The 21071-nt window shown below is 38.8% G+C and overlaps 1 protein-coding gene and 1 non-coding gene across 4 annotated transcripts in view; one reads left to right on the forward strand and one right to left on the reverse strand.

Moving 5' to 3' along the window:
* Positions 1 to 21071, forward strand: part of Slc44a1 (solute carrier family 44 member 1) — a 178094-nt gene that overhangs the window by 10063 nt on the left and 146960 nt on the right. The window lies entirely within an intron of this gene.
* LOC125342022 lies at positions 9844 to 9950 on the reverse strand. The gene has a single exon (XR_007209130.1). It is a non-coding gene; the product is annotated as a U6 spliceosomal RNA (small nuclear RNA).

Here is a 21071-nt window from a genome sequence, read left to right on the forward strand (position 1 = left end):
ACTTCGTAATGGAAAAGAATAGTAATGCTAGATTCAAGAATCCTTTTGTTGTACATTATTTGTAATTGCAAAAGAATTCAATTCTTTTTTTTTTTTTTTTTTGCCAGTCCTGGGCCTTGGACTCAGGGCCTGAGCACTGTCCCTGGCTTCTTCTCGCTCAAGGCTAGCTAGCACTCTGCCACTTGAGCCACAGCACCGCTTCTGGCCATTTTCTGTATATGTGGTGCTGGGGAATCGAACCTAGGGCCTCGTGTATTCGAGGCAGGCACTCTTGCCACTAGGCCATATCCCCAGCCCAAAAGAATTCAATTCTAAATATCCTGTTTCTGATGTGAAACTCCATTTATTTTTTTAAAAATATTGTTTGTTGGGGGGCTGGGGATATAGCCTAGTGGCAAGAGTGCCTGCCTCGGATACACAAGGCCCTAGGTTCGATTCCCCAGCACCACATATACAGAAAACGGCCAGAAGCGGCGCTGTGGCTCAAGTGGCAGAGTGCTAGCCTTGAGCAAAAAGAAGCCAGGGACAGGGCTCAGGCCCTGAGTTCAAGGCCCAGGACTGGCCAAAAAAAATATATATATATTGTTTGTTGGAATTGAATCTATACCATTCCATCTCCAGCTGAATGAATGATCCTTAATGCTGAGTGGGCCTCTGCCTTCTGAGACAGTTCTTCCTAGCTTCCTTAAAGGGCTGTTCAAATCCAGAGGATTGAACACCGTTATGTACGGGCAGGAGTGTGAACCTCACCTATTCAGTATCGGTTTGGATCTATTACTAGCGAGGTTATTTGGACAAAGTCTTCAGTATCTCAATAGTTTCTGCTGCAGGCAAATAGAAATACTGATACCCACCTTGATAGGCTTATAGCAAACTATACAAATGATGAAAATGTCATAAATTACCATATTAACGTCAACAGAGTCTCAGGTATTCCCACATCCACTCATCATTCCCTTATAGAAACTGTTTTTTGAGTTTTGGAAGAGAGTGCCCAACTTCGGAAAATGTTGGATTGTGCCAGGGAGAGATGAGTGATAAGAATGAAACAATAATAATAAAGGGAGGCTAAGGTAGGTGATTCAGATCTCAGGAATAGGGAAATCAAGAGAGGATGCAATAGTTAGGGAAGCAGACTTTCTCCTCCACAAGCATGGAGGAGATACTTTAAGGATGGGTGCCATTGGAGAGGAAGATGCCATAGATTGTGAGTCAACTGCAGGCAACGAAGACTGATGGCCAGTCATTCCTGGGGATTTGCCATTAGGTGAGTCTGGGCTAAGTACTTAACTACATTTCCCAGTTTACTTTCACAATTCTGAGATAAGATACTTGTGTTGGCTGTATTTTTACAGAGGAGGAAAATGAGCTCAGAAAGGTTAGGTAGCTTGCCTAAAGTAAAGGAGGCCATTCCTCTACTGCACTTTGAACTACTACACTTAGATGATGTGTCAGTGTACCTTAGATATGTCTCTTTTGTCATTTAAGTTTAGAGACTGTGTGTGGGTAGGCTGGTTTTAAGTGATCATGCCTCAAAATAATGGTCAGGGTATAATAGTTTGGAAGAGAGTCTGTGTAAGTAGTTTTGTGGTTGTTGTTTTTTTTCTTCTAAAACTTTAGACTCCAGGGGCTGCCACATGTGTATTTGCTCCTGGACTTTCCTCAGTTCTCTTTAAAAAACTTAAGTCTGATCGAATTTATCATGGCAGTATGCTTGTTTAATGTGATTGTTACTGTGTTTTTACAGTGTTTCACTATGTAGCCCAGTGTGCTTCAATCTTCAATGATCTTCATGCCTCAATCTCCTATCCTGGTATTATAGGCATGTACTGCCATGCCCAGCTGAGGATATAGTTTTAAGTGTGGAGTATATATTTCCTATTTAGTCAGCCTTTGGAGATCCAAGACCTCTGAAGGGTTAATGTAATTGATTTCAACAAGGCACTGGAGAGCAGTAAGAAAGGGAAGGGTGAAGAAAATGACCACAATGAAGTTGACTGTAGGACAGATTACTAATGTGTGCATTAAGATGAAATTACAAAGGCAGAGATTCTCACCAGCAGGGCGAGAATTACAACTTTTTTTTGTTTGTTTCTTTAAACATCACATTGAAAGCTTAGCATATTTAGCAGAATTTTTTAAACCCTGCTTGCTAGGCTCTGTTTTGCATGTGATTCTGTATTTTCACAATTCTGAAAGTACTAGTATTGGAAAGTAATTTCAAGACAGCCAGTTTCAAAGTGTAGCACATTAAGTGTTCTTTTTTTTTTTTTTTTTTTTTTTTTTGCCAGTCCTGGGTCTTGGACTCAGCGCCTGAGCACTGTCCCTGGCTTCTTTTTGCTCAAGGCTAGCACTTGAGCCACAGCACCACTTCTGGCTTTTTCTATATATGTGGTGCTGAGGAATTGAACCCAGGGCTTCATGCATGTAAGGTAAACACTACTGCTAAGCCATATCCCCATAGTATTGAAAGTATTCTTTCATCAAGAAGATATTTTGGGCTATACACTGGCATTTAGAAGCAGGTTATACTTTGGAAATAATTCTTCAATAAGACTTCATTTAAAAGGAAATGCAATTCTCTTTTAGGTAACACTTAAAAACTTATAGTTTAATCTGAAAAAATAAGGTCAGGCCCAAATGGAAATGTGTTGTTTTTGAGGTTATAAACATGTATAAGGAGCAGGGATTCTCCCTTGCCAGAAAGGACCTACTGTTTAACCAGCAATCTGCCCTGGTAGGAGTTGCTCCTCATTTGTACCATTTAGAGATACAAATGCTTCTTCTGCAAGAATACCTTAATCACCATATCCCCAAGTATCTGCCTCTGAAGCACCAGGGCAAGAGTTCTCAGGTCAGGAGACTTCTTGCACACTCAGTACTACTTCCCAAGCCCTTCCTCCCATTTGAAAAGTCACAGTGCGTGGTAATATGAAAGGCTCATGCCCTCACTGCCACCCTGGGAGAACACTTTAACTTTGTTTACTTTGTCTTCTTTGGACTTACATCATCCTTTAAAACTCAGGGGTGGGGACATCTGGCCCCATATTTAATGCATGATGAATATTCAGTGTGTGATGGGACAGACATATGCTTCTCAGCTGCCCACATCTGCTTGTCCTAATAATTTTGGTCCACAAATGATGTTATATTATTCAAATGGTCCTTTGGAGGAAGACGATTCCCTACCCCTACTAATATCTTGCCTGGGACATCTTGAACTACTAGTATGTCCTGCTGAACACACTTTGTGAAACCCTTTTGAGATGTTATTTCTCAATTCCATTCTGAGTGACAATGAAAGTTGAGTGTGATGAAAGAAGGTCGTTGGCTCAGGTAACTCTTATCACTCTGTGGATTTGATAGTGGGTGAGCATATCACAAACTTCAATTATGTTCTTTCAAATATGAGCCAGATAGTAAATAAATTTCAGGTCACTGAAGTATTTAACTTAAAAGCCTTTCGTGTGCATCAGAGTGGTTTGGGTCCTCTCAAGAAATTAGAGAAGGGTAAGTTGTTCACAAAAGAAAGCTTCAAGTTTGTAACTTTAGAATCAGAACTGCCATAGGGCCATGAGGACAAGAGCCAGCGGGGATCCAGCCATCTGTAGCTGATGTTTTTCTCCTTTCTTCCTGGTGAGCTATGGAGACTCTGGCAGTAGTTACAAGTGATCAAATAACACTCCAAATGGCCATCCAGACAGAGATAGGACCTGCTGATCAAATTCTGACTATCTTTTGATGGAGCAAGAACAGAGAACAGGGGGCTGGGAATATGGCCTAGTGGCAAGAGTGCTTGCCTTGTATACATGAAGCCCTGGTTCAATTCCCCAGCACCACATATATAGAAAATGGCCTGAAGTGGCGCTGTGTCTCAAGTGGCAGAGTGCTAACCTTGAGCAAAAAGAAGCCAGGGACAGTGCTCAGGCCCTGAGTCCAAGGCCCAGGACTGGCAAAAAAAAAAAAAAAAAAAAAAGAACAGAGAATAGGGTTGATGTTATACAGACACAAGTAAACAGTAGATTCTCAGTGTTTATGTGAGACACTCAGAGACTAAAGCTTGTTTATGATGCTAATGATATTTCTCAAGGCTACTACTAGATATAAACTCTCAATGGAGGAAAATGGAACTGAACTTGAAAATTGAAACAGTCCACCATTCAAAATGGTTAAGGTAGTTTTGGTGCACTTTGAACCTAATCTTGGTGGCATGGATTGGATTTTCTATGTTATGAAGAAGTATTGGTGAACACAGTAATATTAGCCAGTCCAGGAAAAAGATCAAAGCATCATAATATGAAACTCTGCACCTGATCAACACCTAAGTATACACGGTTGACACAGATTTATAAGAATGAATGGGTGTTTCCCTTCTCTTCTGTACCTTCCTCACCCCCATCTCACACTCCTTTGTCACTGGCCCACAGTGCAAAAGGGAATGGTGAAACGTTTTCTGACCTATCTTGATGTGTGCCTCAGATAAGCCAAAAAGAGCACAGTTGGGACAATTAATAGTTCCTGTTTTGTGGTGCACTTTGAACCTAATCTTGGTGGCATGGATTGGATTTTCTATGTTATAAAGAAGTATTGGTGAACACAGTAATATTAGCCAGTCCAGGAAGAAGATCAAAGCATCATAATATGAAACTCTGCGCCTGATCAACACCTAAGTATACCAGGTTGACACAGATCAATAGATTTATAAGAATGAATGGGTGTTTCCCTTCTCTTCTTTACCTTCCTCACCCCCATCTCACACTCCTTTGTCACTGGCCCACAGTGCAAAAGGGAATGGTGAAACGTTTTCTGACCTATCTTGATGTGTGCCTCAGATAAGCCAAAAAGAGCACAGTTGGGACAATTATAGTTCCTGTTTTGTTCTAAGTACCACTTAGGAGGATGGACAGTGGCAGTGTTGCAAACATGAACCTTGCTTCTGATGGACTCAGGAGTCAAGGAATCTCCAGGGGCAAGAAGAAGTTCCTGGAAAGAAAAAGAAACAAGAACATCAGGAGAGAGAGACACACAGAGAGAGAGAACTACAAGTTTGACATGTGTTAGTTGCGTTCAACATTCATTTACTGCTGGGATACTCAGGGTACTCACTTCCTAGTTCAACAGAATGGAACTCACCCTCTGAACTGTGCAGCTCTGTTCATTGTAACTTTATTATTGGTCCTAATTCTGTGCCTATCAGTCAAACATAATGAAATGGATGAAATCAGTCTTTAATGAGTGCCACGTTTGAACGTGTGAGTGTTTGGAACTTAAAAACCCTTAGTATTTACAGCTATTCATAATGCCATTAAGGCAGACACTATGGAGGGGAGTTTGTGGTCAGGCTGTTAGAGCAAAGATGAATCTCATAAATATTCTGATTTGTAAGATATAAAGATCTTGTTAAGTTACTTGTTAAATTCTAAAGAAAATTTAGACTAAAAGCTAGAAAAGCAGAAGTACTCTTTAAGGAACTTAGACATTACTTTTGAGTTACGATTCATATCAATGCCTAACTGATCAGAATAGATAGAACTCACTAAACTAAGCAAAAGTTTATGTGTAATGACACAAAATGAAAGAAAAACCATTGTCCTTGAAATGAAAAATAGACATTAGATTCCCACAGACAAATTAACTCTTAAGGAACTCTTGTAGGAGAGATGGTAGCTGTAGTATGTTTAATTTTTTAATTTTTAATTTTAATGTTGAAATGAGGGGATTTTTATTCTTTGATGAGACAAGACTCCAGGTACTTTATCAGAACACATCAAAAGTTATTTTGTTGCTGACCTATCTTCCCTGGTTCTACCTGTTCATACCTATTCAACTGAGTCAGATCTCTGTCCTGATACTCTAGCAGGAACCCTTGGTGTTCTTGTCATGATCTCCTACCTGGGCAAAGTGGCCTGTTTAATGATCCATGGGCACAAAACCACAGGGATATGTAGTACTTCAATTTACCCAGTGCTTCAACTCATTTCTCAGCACTGTGTCAGATCACCTTGGCTTTCATCTTTTCCCACTCAGACATGAATAAAATCTCTTCTGTATTTAGGCCTCATCTGCTTCCAAAATATTTTATGTGATTCATAATCAAATGTAAATATATTTAAGCTTTATGAATTGAGAAGTCAAAATCTAAAAGGTAGATGGAAGACGAAGCAGGAATGTGCTGAGTGCCTAAGCTGCTTCACCCACCAGTGTTTCTAACCCTATTTGGAATGATAGTGATTCAAAGGAAGACATCACATAGGATCCATCTACAGAAATGCATGAATGGCATAGACCAAAGAGGTCTGGCAGTACAACTCCAAGGTAGTCATGAATTTTATATCATGTCTACTGAATGTATTCTGTTTAGGCTGTGTTTAGCCTTCTCTAGCAACAGAGAACCAGCTGTTTTCGGGGACGATTAATTCTACTTGCAGTTCTTAGAAGTTTCTTACTATACAGCTGAGCTGTGTCCTTTTAGTTTTATTGTTAGTCCCTACTCTGTATCCATTAGCCAGACAGAATGAAAAGGTAAAAATCAGCCTTGAATGTATGTCAAAATGTGTATGTTTTAAACTTAAAATATACAACTATTTTACAACTATTGTACAACTTAAAAGATACAACTACAATTGTAGAACTAAATTTAAATATACAGCTGTTCTTAAATGTAACATTTCTAAATCCTCTGCTATTCTGATTGCCCTCTTCTTATACCTTGGTTTTTAAATTTTATTATGTGTTGATTTTTGTGTATTTTATTTTTATTAGAACTGTACATTTATATAATTTGAACAGCTAAACATTTTTAATGCACTTGTCATTTTAAACAACAAAATGTCCAGTATGGTGGCTCATGGCTATAATCTTAGCTGTTCAGTACAGACAAATGACCATGTTAAATGGAAATGGAAATCCCTCTTTGTACAACTATTTGAAGATAACAATAATTTTTAAAGCACTTAGTAGTGTACCAAACTGAATAAACAAGACTTCTAGAGCCAAACTATAACAATGTAACTATAAACTGCAAAGCTGTTTTCCAGAGTGGCTATATCAACTTTGTATCCCCATGAGAAATGTCTAGTTGCCCCATATCTCAGGTAACGCCTTGCTATTTTCAGGTTTAAAAAACAAAAACCTTTTGCATAGGTATATGTTGATAGTATCTCATTGTGGTTTTAATTTGCATTTTCCTACTCACCAGTGGTGTAGAGAGTCCTTTCTTGAGCTTATTTAGCATCTGTCTATCTTGTTTGGTGAAGTGTTTTTCCATTTTTTGCTAATTTTTTCTAGTATTTTCATTAAGAGGTGTTTGATTTTGTAAAAGGATTTTTATATCCATTGAAATGATCATGTGATTAATGCCCATTATTCATTTATTCTATTACACTAATTGCTTTGTGTATGTTGAACCATTCCTGCATTCCTAGTTGGAAATGCGTTTGATCCTGATGTATGATCATTTTCATATGTTGGTCAATTTGATTTGCAAATAATTTATTATTTTTACATCTATGGCTAGACTGGAGACTCGTTTAAGTTCCCTCCTTCTCCTCCTCCTCCTCCTCCCTCCTCCCTCCTCCCTCCTCCTCCCTCCTCCTCCTCCCTCTTTGCTAGTCCTAGGTCTTGGACTCAGGGCCTGAGCACTGTCCCTGGCTTCTTTTTGCTCAAGGCTAGTACTCTGCCACTTGAGCCACAGTGCCACTGGCCATTTTCTACATATGTGGTGCTGGGGAATCAAACCCAGGGCTTCATGTATATGAGGCAAGCACTCTTGCCACTAGGCCATATTCCCAGCCCCAAGTTTTCTTTTTTGTTACTGGTGTGCCTTGATAGAATTTTGGCATCCGGGCAATACTGACTTCATACATCATGTTCTAAAGCATTATTCATTTGCTGTTTTATGAAGTAGCTTGAGGAACATTGGTGTTCTTTTAATGTCTAGTAGAATGTATCAACAAATCTATCTGATTCTGGTCTTTTTTTTTTTTTTTTTACTACTGTTTTAGTGTCACTTTTGTTACTGTTAAGGTTGTTGATATCATCTTGCCTCACTTTTGGTAGGTCATATGTGACTAAAATTTTACCATTTCAGATTTCCCAATTTAGGGGAATATTTGTTTTCATAATATTCCCTATCAGTCCTTTATATTTCAGTGGTATCTTTCGTGATATCTCCCCTTTTTATTTCTAACTTTATTAATTTCAGTATTGTTTTGGTTAGTTTAGCTAGGGCTTTATCATTCTTTATTGTTTCAAAAGAAAAAAAGTTTTTTAATTTGTCCATTGTATTTTTTTTTTTTTTTTTGGCCAGTCCTGGGCCTTGGACTCAGGGCCTGAGCACTGTCCCTGGCTTCTTCCCGCTCAAGGCTAGCACTCTGCCTCTTGAGCCACAGCGCCGCTTCTGGCCGTTTTCTGTATATGTGGTGCTGGGGAATCGAACCTAGGGCCTCGTGTATCCGAGGCAGGCACTCTTGCCACTAGGCTATATCCCCAGCCCCCATTGTATTATTTTTTTAACCTTCATTTTCACTATTTTCTGCCCTGATCCTTGTTATTGCTTTCCACCAATTGATTCTGGATTTGCCTTGTACTAAGTTATTGAAGTACATCAGTATGCTATTTATTTTTGCTTGCTGGTTTTCGTTTTGTTTCCCGGTACTAGGGCTTGAACTGAGGGCCTTAGTGCTGTCCCTGAGCCTCTACCACTTGAGCCACAGCGCCACTTCTGGCTTTTTTTGAGTTGTTTATTGTAGATAAGAATCTCATGGAATTTTTTGCCTGGGCTGTCTTTGAACCATGGTCCTCAGATCTCAGCCTCCTGAATAGCTAGGACTTACAGGCATGAGCCACCAGCACCTGGTGATTGCTGATTTTTGTTGTTGTTCCTGTTTTGTTGTTTAAGCATTATGAACTATGAACTTCCTCCTAAAACTGCCTTCATTATATCTCAAAGGTTCTGGTAAGTTGTATTTTTATTTTCATTTGATTCTAGTTACTTTTAAGTTTTTCCTTTGATTTGTTCAGCAGGTGAATTTTTTTCCTGATCATTGTATTATTGTTCATTAAAAAGTATAATATCGGGCTGGGGATATAGCCTAGTGGCAAGAGTGCCTGCCTCAGATACACGAGGCCCTAGGTTCGATTCCCCAGCACCACATATACAGAAAACGGCCAGAAGCGGCGCTGTGGCTCAAGTGGCAGAGTGCTAGCCTTGAGCAGGAAGAAGCCAGGGACAGTGCTCAGGCCCTGAGTCCAAGGCCCAGGACTGGCCAAAAAAAAAAAAAAGTATAATATCCAATAATTACTTTTGCTATTGATTTCTAGTTTTTTGCATTATGGTCTACTAATGTATAAGAAATTATTTTAATATATTATATTTGTCAAGACTGCTGTACAGCCTGAAGTATGATCGGTTTTGGAGAATATTCTATCGGCTTCTTAGAACAATATGTATTCTACACCTCTTGAATAAAATATTCAGTAGATGTCTATTAATTCCACTTGATCTATGGTACTGAGTAACTGTGAATGTTTTTGTTGATTTTTAAAAATTTATCTGATGATCTGTCTGGTGTTGGGAGTGTAATGTTAAGTCACCATGTATTGCTAATTACACCAGTGTGTTCCTTTCTGTTCAATAGTTGTTTTTTCTTTTTTAAGAAAACTGGATGCTCTAACATTTAATGTTATATCTTCTCAATGGATTTTTCCGTTTGTTAATACGCAATGGCCTTTATCTCATTTGGTAATTTTGACTTGGAGTATGGTGTGTCAGAATAAGTATTGTATTCTTGGTTGGGAATGGATTCCACTTTTTTCATTAAAATTTTTTCTTTCTTTTTTAAAAAAAATATGAAATGCTTCACAAATTTGCATGTCATCCTTGTGCAGGAGCCATGCTAATCTTCTCTGTATCATTCCAATTTTAGTATATGTGCTGCCGAAGCGAGCTCTGGATTCCACTTTTGAGAATGTCATTTCGCATTCTTTCAGCTCTGTGTATGTTTGCCATTGAGATGAATTTCTTGCAGATAAGAAACATTGGATCTTGATGGTCAGTCATTTAGCCAGTCAGAGTTTTAAATCTGAGATTGAAGATCATTTATATTTAGGATTATTGAAAGCTATGTACAAATTTGTTCCCTGTTTATCTTACAGTTTTGGTACCTGGGCAATAATGTTTTATTTTTTCTAATTCTCATTTGTTTATCTGTGGTTCTAGTGAGATTTATTCATATGAAGCAAACTTTTGGACATCTTGCATATTTTTATTTCTATCTCATACCTGTATGTATTTGAGTAGATGTAGAATTCTTTTTTTTTTTTTTTTGGCCAGTCCTGGAGCTTGTGGACTCAGGGCCTGAGCATTGTCCCTGGTTTCTTTTTGCTCAAGGCTAGCACTCTGCCACTTGAGCCATAGCGCCACTTCCATATATGTGGTGCTGAGGAATCGAACCCAGGGCTTCATGTATATGAGGCAAGCACTCTTGCCACTAGGCCATATCCCCAGCCCCGATGTAGAATTCTTGTATGGAAATATTTCCCTCAGATTTTTCCTTTTTGATTTTGCATTGCAAAAGATAGAATTAGGACCTCCTGTGTCCTAGGCAAGCACTCTGTCATGAGCTACATAGCCCTCTATTAGAACGTTACTTTTTTTTTTTTTTTTTTTTTGTATTCTAACTTCTAGGTCATCTATTCTAATCCTTGTTCATAGTCAGCTTGTTTTGTTCTCTCTAGCATTTGTTTGTTTTTTGCCAGTCCTAGGGCTTGAACTCAGGGCCTGAGCACTGTCCCTGGCTTCTTTTTGCTGAAGGCCACCACTCTACCTCTTGAGCCACAGCACCACTTTCAGCTTTTTCTGTATATGTGGTGTTGAGGAGTTGAACCCAAGGCTTCATGCATGCTAGGCAAGCACTCTACCACTAGGCCACATTCCCAGCCCTAAAGTGATTTTTTTTTTTCTGTCAGTCATGGGGCTTGACCTCGGGGACTGGGGACTTCCTCTGAGCTCTTTCACTGAAGGCTAGCGGCTCTACCACTTTGAGCCACAGCTCCACTCTCTCTAGCATTTTTAAATATTTTTTTTACAACCTATGCTTAGGTATTTTTAGTGATGTACCTTGTATGGATCTATTTTCATTCATTGTATCAGATGGTGTTATCTTTTCAATTTGGGAAATGTATGTATTTGTAGTTGGGGAATTTTTTTTTCTGTATTCTTTCTGTGTTCCCACTCCCCCAAATCTTGTTTCATTTGCTTGCAATTTTGAACACTTCCATTTTTTAATTCCATATAAAAATAGATTTTCTCACAGTTTATGTCTTTATTTCTATTACATTTTAATTTCTGTGTTGTCTCCTTAATTTCCTATTTGTTTTCCTCCATACTCCTTTTTTTGTTTTTATATTATCTGTTTTACTCTATATTTGTAGATGATCATATTTATGCTTTTGTGTTCTTTTTTTTTTTAACCCTCCTCAGTCATTTTTCTTCTCTTAGTCTCTTCCAGTGACATGAAAAATTCTTTAAATGTCTATTGGTGCCATTATCTGGCCATTATTTAAAGACAGGGCTCTAAATGGCTATTGGTAAGTTTTGTACTATTTTAGAATTGTTGATTCTGAGATGAGCTGATCTGGTTTCCCTGGTCCTTGGGAAACCCTAATTGTCAGTATCATTTGGCCTTTTTTTATATTGCTCTGATTTCTACAAATAAGTCTCCTGAGGCCTTTGACAGGATAATAATCTGGTTGTCAGAATTCTGAGACAGGGGAAGAGGATATGGTGGGAGTTAGTCTCTATTTAGCACATAGTATTTAATATTCTTGTTTTCTCTGTGGTATCAGTGGGTGGTACAACTCTCTGGACAAGAAAGGGCAGTTCATCACCAGTTGTTTATAGGTTGCTCTTGAGAAACCTTTCTGTGAGTTCTCTATTTTTAGTTCCTAGTCATTTCTAGTTGCCACAATACATTATACCACTAATTCATTGATTTTAGGGGTGTTTTCTGGTATAACTTGCTTGTTTTCCTATTATTAGCTTAGAAATGTAGCATTTCGTAATCTAGTAGCTAGTTCATTCCCTTCTACTTGCTTTCTGGTAGCAAATATTTTAAATCATTTTATTATAATTTCAGTGGCACTTTGGAAGAGAGGAAAGTTCAATACATGTGTTCAGTCAGGAACATTTATTGTAAGTACTATCTGAGTCAGTGCTTTCACATGCATGAGTTCTAGTTAGCACACAAATGCTACTCAGTAAACTAGAAGTAGACAGTCAATGCTTCTTGAGGCTTGAACTCAGGGCTTGGGTGCTGTCCCTGAGCTTTTCTGTCCAGAGCTGGCTTTGTACCACTTGAGCCACAGCTCTACATCTGACATTTTGTTGTTAGAGATAAACAATCTCACAGACTTTCCTTTCCAGGCTGACTTTGAACAATGATCCTCAGCTTTGAGGCTTCTGAGTAGCTAGGATTACAGGAATGAGCTACCAATGACATGTGGCTGCTTCTACATTCTTAATGTTGTCTAAAGGTTGAATTACCTTTTGCAACACCTTCAGTATGGTTTTCCTACAACTTTATACTAGCTGACATTCTTCTAAAATCCCTATGCCAACCTTTTCCTCCTTACTTGGTGTGTCTAATGCTGTCAAATATTTAAAACACATATATAAAACTTGCATTTGCCCTTGGAAATTTTGTCAACCGTAATGAGTCTTTAGGACTCTGACTTTATCACCTCGTGCATTTTTCAATATTTTATTGTCTGACAATTTGGTCAATAAGCTATTTATGTCTTCCTGTTTATTGGGGGAAAAGCTTGTTGATTGTGGTATTCTCTGGCTAGTTTTGTTTCCTGTGGTATTTTTGGATCCTGACATTAATCATTTTATTTATTTATTGTTAAAAGCATGTTTTACTTGTTTTTAGTACCTCTGTTTAGAAATTCACTTCTTAGCTTTAACTGCTCTGTATACTGTTGACCCTTATTTTTTAGTCCCCTTTCTTCCATTATATTTTGAGATACATTAAGAGGGTTAACAAAACTTAATGAAATTCAGACTGCTCACCTGTTTCCCACTGTCCACTTTCCCAACCAGCAGCAAGAAGAGGTATGAGGTTATCAGGAGTGGTTTGCTCACACCTTTTCCTTTGTTTTTGTTTGTGTTGGTCCTGAGGCTTGAACTCAGGGCCTGTGCCTCTTTGTGCTCAAGGCTAGTGCTCTACCACTTGGGCCGCAGTGCCATTTCCACCCTTTTCTGAATAGTTTATTGGATATAAGAGTTTCACAGACTTTGTTGCCTGGGCCAGCTTCAAACCATGATCCTCAGATCTCAGCCTCCTGAGGAGGATTATAGGCATGAGTCACCAGCACCTGGTATTCTTTTCTTAAGGGCCCACAAAACCTCCCTTTGATATTCTCTTCCTAGAACTTTCTCTAGAGGTAAAATTATGCTCAGTTGCAAATTATGTGTACAGTTCACTTTTCTCCATTTTTGAAAATAGGGATGCTGCCATGTTTCTCAGGGCTGTGTTGCTCTGCTTCTTTGTTGTCGCTTCAAGGCGGCTGATGGCCACTCAGCAGCATCCTTTGCACAAGTTCTTTGGGCACTTGGGTTTTGACTGCAGGGCAACCTCATCCTGGGAGACAAGGAAGGCAGTGCTTTGTCTCTCTGTGTTCTCAGCACTGCCCTAGTAGCATATAGAAGAAATCCAGTAAGCTTGTCTATTCACTTGTAACAGCTTCAATGCTTACAGGGCAATGCTAAGTCTCATCTCAGTCCACTAAATTTTAGCGATAGCTGTTATAAATTGTACTTTCTTACTTGTGTTAAAAATGTCAAGATTTATTGAGAACAATCTCTTCAGAGTGCCTGCTAATATTCCAGGCATTGAGGTTGTCTTTGACAAAGAAGACATTGCCTTCTTTCAAAGAAATGTAGTTCTCTATCCAGTAGGGAGGAGAGGAGGAGAGGATTAAAGATGCACTAACAGATTTTAAGCATGACCATCCTTTGCACTTATTTTATTGAACACATATTTGTTTTTTTTCCAACTTTTTTTCCCAAGACTAGCATGCGTAGCCTATCTGACATAGGTCAACCTTGGTTCCACTGTGGTAGTCCAGTTCCACCATCATCTGTGCTTAGGAGCTTATAGTCCTTTCTTCATGGAGCCCTCCAATAGCTTCTGTCTACTTCCTTCCTACTTACTATAAGGCTCTGCCTTCCTCTTCATCTCTCTACCTCTCTTTTTATTTATTATGTTCTTGCCCAAACAATCTTCAAACGTGTTTCATGTGTTTCTCTTCTCTGTGACTCTCAGAGCTTTCAGACTTGGTCCTCCAATTCTTCAAGAGCCCTTTACCCCTACCTTGTTATTTTCTTTGTGTGTACCTAGTTATATTTGTTTTAAAGATGATCATCACCTGAAATCATTTACCTATTTTATTGGCTTTCCTCTTCCAAATGTTTCACAAACTTGGGATTTTTCTTTTCTATGGACAGCTTAGAAAGGTACCTGGCACCAGGGTGCAGCAGTGTCGTATTAGTTCATCTTGTGTCTATTTCTCCTTCCCTTTTCACTTGGGAAAGACAGGATTCTCAGACTATTTTAATTAGATGCCCTCTGCTAGAATTAAATGCTTAGTCTTTGGAATGTTATAGAACTACAAACTAAGTTGTGTGTGTGTGTGTGTGTGTGTGTGTGTGTGTGTGTGTGTGTGTGTGTGTGCACATGCATGTGTGCATGCGCCAGGCCTTGGTGTTGTCCTTGAGATCTGTAGAGTTCTACCACATGAGCCACAGCTCCACTTCCAGCTTTTTGGTGGTTAATTGGATGAGTCTTGCTCAGGCTGGTTTCAAACTGCAATCCTCAGATCCTCAGATCTCAGACATTTGTAGCTAGGATTACAGGCATGAGGCGCCAGTAGCTGGCCTATTTTTGTTGTTGTTGTTGTTGTTGGGCATGGGGCTAGAATTCAGGGCCTGAGCACTGTCCCTGAGCCTTTTCACTCAATGCCAACTCTCTACTACTTTGAGCTCCACTCCTGGTAATCTGGTGGTTAATTGAAGATAAAGGCTCTTGGACTTTACCTGCCCCGGCTGGCTTTGAACTGTGATCCTCAGATCTCAGCTTCTTGAGTAGCTAGGCTTAACGGCATGAGCCACTGGTGCCCATCTTTTCTTCTTTTTCTGTAATGTCACTTGGTAACCAGTGCTTAACTTTTCACATGCGCTTTTATTTCTGTTGGAATAATAGATGAAAAGACCAACTGTGGCTCAGTCTTTCAGTTCTGTGATTCCTAGACACAATCAAATTTCAGCTGCTGATTTTCTTATTATCTTATTATTTTGACAGGTTTTCTTTCAGCTCTTTGATTCCTCTTGTTGGACCCTATTAGGCTTGTTAATTTTCTGTGTAACATAAATTGGTGGTTTTCTAGAAAGTTCTGACAAACTCTTAGTCTCATATTTATCTAATAGTTCCTCTTCTTTTGTATTCTCTCCTTCCTTTCTTCTTTCCTTCCTCTTTCCCTCTCTTCCTCTCTCCCTTTCCCTCCCTCCTCCATCTTCTTCTCTTTCTCCTCCTTCCTAAAGCAACTTCCTTTATTCCAACTGGACTTAGGAAAGGCTTTGTAACAGAAAATGAGTGGAATTTGATCTTGAAGGACAACTAGTGGCTTTACCAGGACACATGTAAAAGAACCTGCCTGCAAGAATTGTTTGAGCCAAGCACAGAAGGGGGAAATACATTATCTGCTTGGCAAAATTGGTTGAGTGGCTAGAGTGGTCTTTAGTGTAAGGTGTGGTGAAGAGGTAGACTATGAGTGAAATGTGAGGGTTAGGATCCTGGGAGTCTGTACTTGGATCTTATAATTTATATTTTTGTATTTCTTGTATAGGAATTACTTTGTTCTGTTTTACATATTAGTAGTTGAAGTTTTGCTTTTTTTAAATCTCAGTTCTCCCCTACCAGACTTCAGCAGTACCTCACAGCATAGATTGTGCCTAATAGGTGTTACAATGTTGACTTGAATTCTGACAAGTTTAACTTTCCTAAGAATCTAAGGTTTTTCCTATTGAATTAATCTAAAGAAGTAACTGTAATTTCTTAGTGTACTCTGTATGAGTCTGTATAGGGGATATTATTCATTTTTTTTTGTCTTGGCATCTCCCACATCACTTTTCCTATTAACAATGTCATCAGTATAATAAGCACCAGTGGTATCTTGGTAAGATCTGAGAGATCCTCAGTATGTCTGAGTCATCATATTTTGGTAGAACAGATGATATTTTCATAGTCTTCAGTGGAGTGCTGTGCAGAGGCTTTCTTCAGAAAGAACTTCCAGTCAGAACTACATGTGCCTCTTAAACCTGTGTTGAACATAGGTTTTCTGAAGAACCATGGTATGCATTAGTTCTAATATCTTCTTTACATATCATAAAAATCAACTTGGAGATTAAAGGGCTAAGATAGATTGGCTAATAAACAGACCAGCTAAGTTACAGCACAAATCTGAATATCATTTTGTCATTATTGGTTCATTCATTATTTATTCATTTATTCACTGCTAACACTGAGGTTTGAACTCAGAACCTCAGTCTTCCTGGCAAATGCTGTACATGTTGAATTCGTACCAACCTCTTTTGCATTCATTTGCTTTTAGAGTCTCAGTCTTTTGCTTAGGCCAGCCTTAGACCACAATGCTTCTGCACTAGCCTACAGACTACTTGGGATTATAAACATGTACCATCCTTTGCTCACTTCTTACTGGTACTGGTAGTGGTACTGGTCTCCATATGTGGTTCTCCCATCTCTGTCTCCCAAGTATCTAGGTTAGTTGTATGATACCATACTTTGCTTTTGTTTTTAAGTACCCACTTAAGGTTGATGAATGATCTACTGGACAATCGAGGAAAAAAGGTATAATTTATGAAAACACAGAAAGTGGGCCTTCCCTGTTTCTCTATTTACAGAGAGATGAAAGCAATGACAGCAAATTCAAAGCCTCTAGACTCTTATGATGTATTCAAGAAAGTAGATAATGTAAAAAAAAAGTCACGCCATATTAAGTATTATGTTATTATGTTAGACCATGAGTTTCAATAACAACATCATATTTCTCAAAGGGATTTTTCTGTTTGGTAGAAACTGTTGACTGATAAATGGTGATCAGGGTAAGAGTTAATTTTGATTAGAGTAGGAATCATGAAAATTCATTTCTTGCATATATGTAGTTGATAAATGAGGGTTGGGAATGGTTGTTGCTCCTTACTTTCAACATGGGCTATAGTGATGCATGTGGCTACATTTTGCTTTAATTAATGTGTGTGAACTATGTTTACCCTCCCCCTTTTTAACTTTTGTCATAGCAATGACATACATGTCTCATACATGTCATACATCTATATCATGCATACATATGTACACATACATATATATGAGGATATATGTACATATATTTATGTACACATCTATCCTCATAATTTATTAATTTGTTTGGCTAATTGCTACAATTTTTGCTTTTGGCTCCACACCAGTGTCTTACACCTGGAATCCTAGCTGCTTAGGAGGCTGAGGATCATGGTTCTAAACTAGCCTGGGTAGGAAAGTCCATGAAACTCTTATGTCCAACTAACTACCAAAAAAGCCAGAAGTAGAATTGTGGCTCAAGTGATAGAGAACTAGTCTTGAGTAAAAAAAAAAGCTCAGAGACAGTACCAAGGCCCTGAATTCAAGCCTCAGAACTAGAACACACACACACTGCTTTTATTCAGAATCAGAAGTATGTGTCTGGCATTTTTGTTCTTGGTAATAGTAATAATAAGCTACTCTTCTTGGCTCTGAAGTTCTATAGAGATCAAATGGCATTTTAAGTGGTAAGAAACCCTCAAACCTCTTGTCTTCTGCTCTTTACCCACACCCACACAGTCATATTAATGACTATGATATTCTCTAACTTGTTATTTCTCTGTGCTTGCAAATATGCTTCATGGTGCTTAAAGACAAGGCAGGGCAGGAAGACTGACACTGATGTTAAGAATAAAAACAGTGGATAAAGCTAATAAAAGCAGTAGTGTCCATCATTAAGATCTGTTTATGTTCATTATAACAAGCTCTTATTAATTAGGGGTAGGGAGGCTTTTTTATTTTTCTGCCAAGGTCCATTTGGATATTTATAACATCTTTTAAGGGCCCCAAAGAATTATTAGTAACAAGCAGATGGCTATGCGAAGCATGTTCTGTCATCTGTCCCATCATCTATCAGATGACTTCATAGGCCTTATATAGTCTGGATGGTCCCCCATCCTGTGCTTAGATAGGCCTTGTGCTTAGATAGTCTTATTTTACTGGCTATTTCTCTTAAGCAATATGAGTCACTCTCCTCTTTCCAGTTTTACTTGGTTTAGCCGTACGTTATTTATACCAGCATTATATTCAAAATTCTTCTGGATTCCATTTATTACCGAATAAGACTTTTATTGACCTTTATTACTGAATAAGACTTGTCTTGGAGCAAAATGGCCATTTTGAATAGGCATCTATAGTACTGAGTCATTGCCTTTAATTATTATGTTGTCCTTATTTGGAAAATTATATTCTTCTGAGCCAGCCCATGCTATCTCCTTTCAGGAAGTTGTCCTCTGTAGTCCACTGATCCGGAAACAGGTTCTCCTGCCTAGAATTTAGTAACATACTGTTGAACTAAACAACTGTAACAAGTATTTACTTTGTTGAATATAATGTTAAAAGTTAAGTGTAAGGCCAAATGAATTGCCCTGAGGTTTTGCAGTAGCTTCTTTCTAGTACAGCCAGGTTTGGCAGAGAGGTTTGCCAACCTTTAAAACTTATGTTCTTTATACATGCTGAAGTTCTTTGTGTACTGCAAACTGCTTTTTTTGTTTTTAAAAATTGGGAAAATGAGGTTGCTGTCTGGTTTTCTGTAAAATGATGGCCTTCTTTGACAGATATTCATTAGTACAGCTACCTATCAACCCAGACCTACAATGGTAATCCAGAAGGTGCCATCCATCCTGGATCTAGGTTGTATGAGAATAATTTAGCTGCCCTTCTCCTTAAAGCACCTACATGCAAAGTGGGGGAAATAAGACTAGTAGGGGAAATTAAATAGTCCTGTGTTTTCAGAAGAGATGACCATTTCCACTGGAAGAAATTAAGGACGCTTCTCGAAGTTAATACTGGTTCTAAGACTTGAAAGGATTGATTTTGGAAAGTTGATTATGTCTAGAGTTTGTATTTTGGAAATTGGGGTTCAAGTTCTCACATTACTGTTGGAGAATTAATTATTGTCTCTAAACTTTCTTCACTTAGTAGCGTGCCCAACTAAGAGTTTTGGAGGGGAGTATAGGAAAAAATTTTATATAGATCCTTCACCATGATTGATACATGAGCACATTTCAGATGATAGCTCCCACTTTTTTAAAAAAAATTACCTTTCAGTAGTTGTACAAAGCTCCTACTTCTTTCTTTCTTTCTTTTTTTTTTTTGCCAGTCCTGGAGCTTGAACTGAGGGCCTGAGGACTGTCCCTGGCTTCTTCTTGCTCAAGGCTAGCACTAGGCCAACTTGAGCCACAGCGCCACTTCTGGCTTTTTCTATATATGTAGTGCTAAGGAATTGAACCTAGGGCTTCATGTATATGAGGCGAGCACTCTCGCCACTAGGCCATATTAACAGCCCTGTACTTTTTCTTTTATGCCGGTATTGGGGCTTGAACTCAGAGATTCATGCTCTCATTTCTCTTATGCTCAAGACTGGCATTCTGCCACTTGAATTACAGCTCTACTTCTGGCATTTTGCTTGTTAATTTGAGATTAGAATCTCTTGGATTTGTCTGCCCTAGATGGCTTTGAAATGTGGTCCTCAGATCTCAGCCTCCTGAGTAGCTAGGATTGCAGGCATGAGCTGCCAGCACCCAGGCTGCTTTCATTTTAGCTCTTTCATGAAAAAAGAAAAAAAGGATGTTTTACAGTATCAAGGATTGTAAATGCATTCCACAGTTGAACACAGCTGGAAGTTTTAGGGCAGCTCAGAACTCTGTTAATTCATCTTCAAACCGTCATAAATATTGACTTTCTGGTGATCAGATTTTGCTCTCAGCTCTTGTGTTTTGTTCATGAAAATGTGAGCTATGCCAATGGGATAGTGCATAATAATTCAGTCCTGTCCCTGAGGGATATACTTCAGTTGAACATGCACAGAGAAAGTGTGATTCTTTATTATAAAGATGAGTGACCTTTTCAATTGATTTCTCTACTTTTTAAAATTCAGTGACCACATTAAGTTGGGGGGGGGTGCATGTTGGGTGGAGGGGGGTTGGGTGAGTGTGGTGCTAGTTAGCTGTGGAACACAAACACATTCTCTTAGTTGCTCTGTTTACACTTCTTGTGTGTGAGTCAGAGCACTGGCGTTTCCTTGATCCTGTCCCCAGTGCTTCTGACTCCCTACACCCACTGCATTTTCAGTTTTGGTGTTTTCACGGTCTTGTCACTTCATGGAAGAACAATCTTGTGAGTCGCGGGGGTGGGGGGGGGTCCGACAAGTTGAGCCACTCACATCCCTTTAATTCCAAGTGTCCTTGATCGGAGGAAGCAGCTCTATAAATCTCCTGAACAAGTTTTCACAACTTACCCACATAACTTCATTAAAATAAAGCCTGCTGCTTTGCACCACTTCATCCTCTACCAAATATTTCTTGAATTTGTGAAGATTAAGGTGATAGCCTCAAGAGGCACAGTCTCAATCTGTCACTCCCTCACCTGGTGCACTCATTCAGGAAATAGAAATGGACCATGCCTGTGTATAAGGAACAATTCTAGGTATAGCCAGGGCACAGCATCAAGCTTATTCTGTAGTAGACAAGAAAAATATACACCCAAGGAAACCAAACAGTTTAGCAAGTGATAAGTTCTGCTGTGGAGAAAAGAAAGAGGAGGGAGGTGGGGAGTGTGTGTACTTTTGCATTTTACAGTAGAGCATTCAGGAATTTCCCCCCAGATATATCTAGGAAATGAATATTTTAAGCAGAACGAACAAGTGGAAAACCC

This window comes from Perognathus longimembris, chromosome 1 (assembly GCF_023159225.1).
Source record: "Perognathus longimembris pacificus isolate PPM17 chromosome 1, ASM2315922v1, whole genome shotgun sequence".
In the NCBI taxonomy this organism is placed as follows: domain Eukaryota; kingdom Metazoa; phylum Chordata; class Mammalia; order Rodentia; family Heteromyidae; genus Perognathus; species Perognathus longimembris.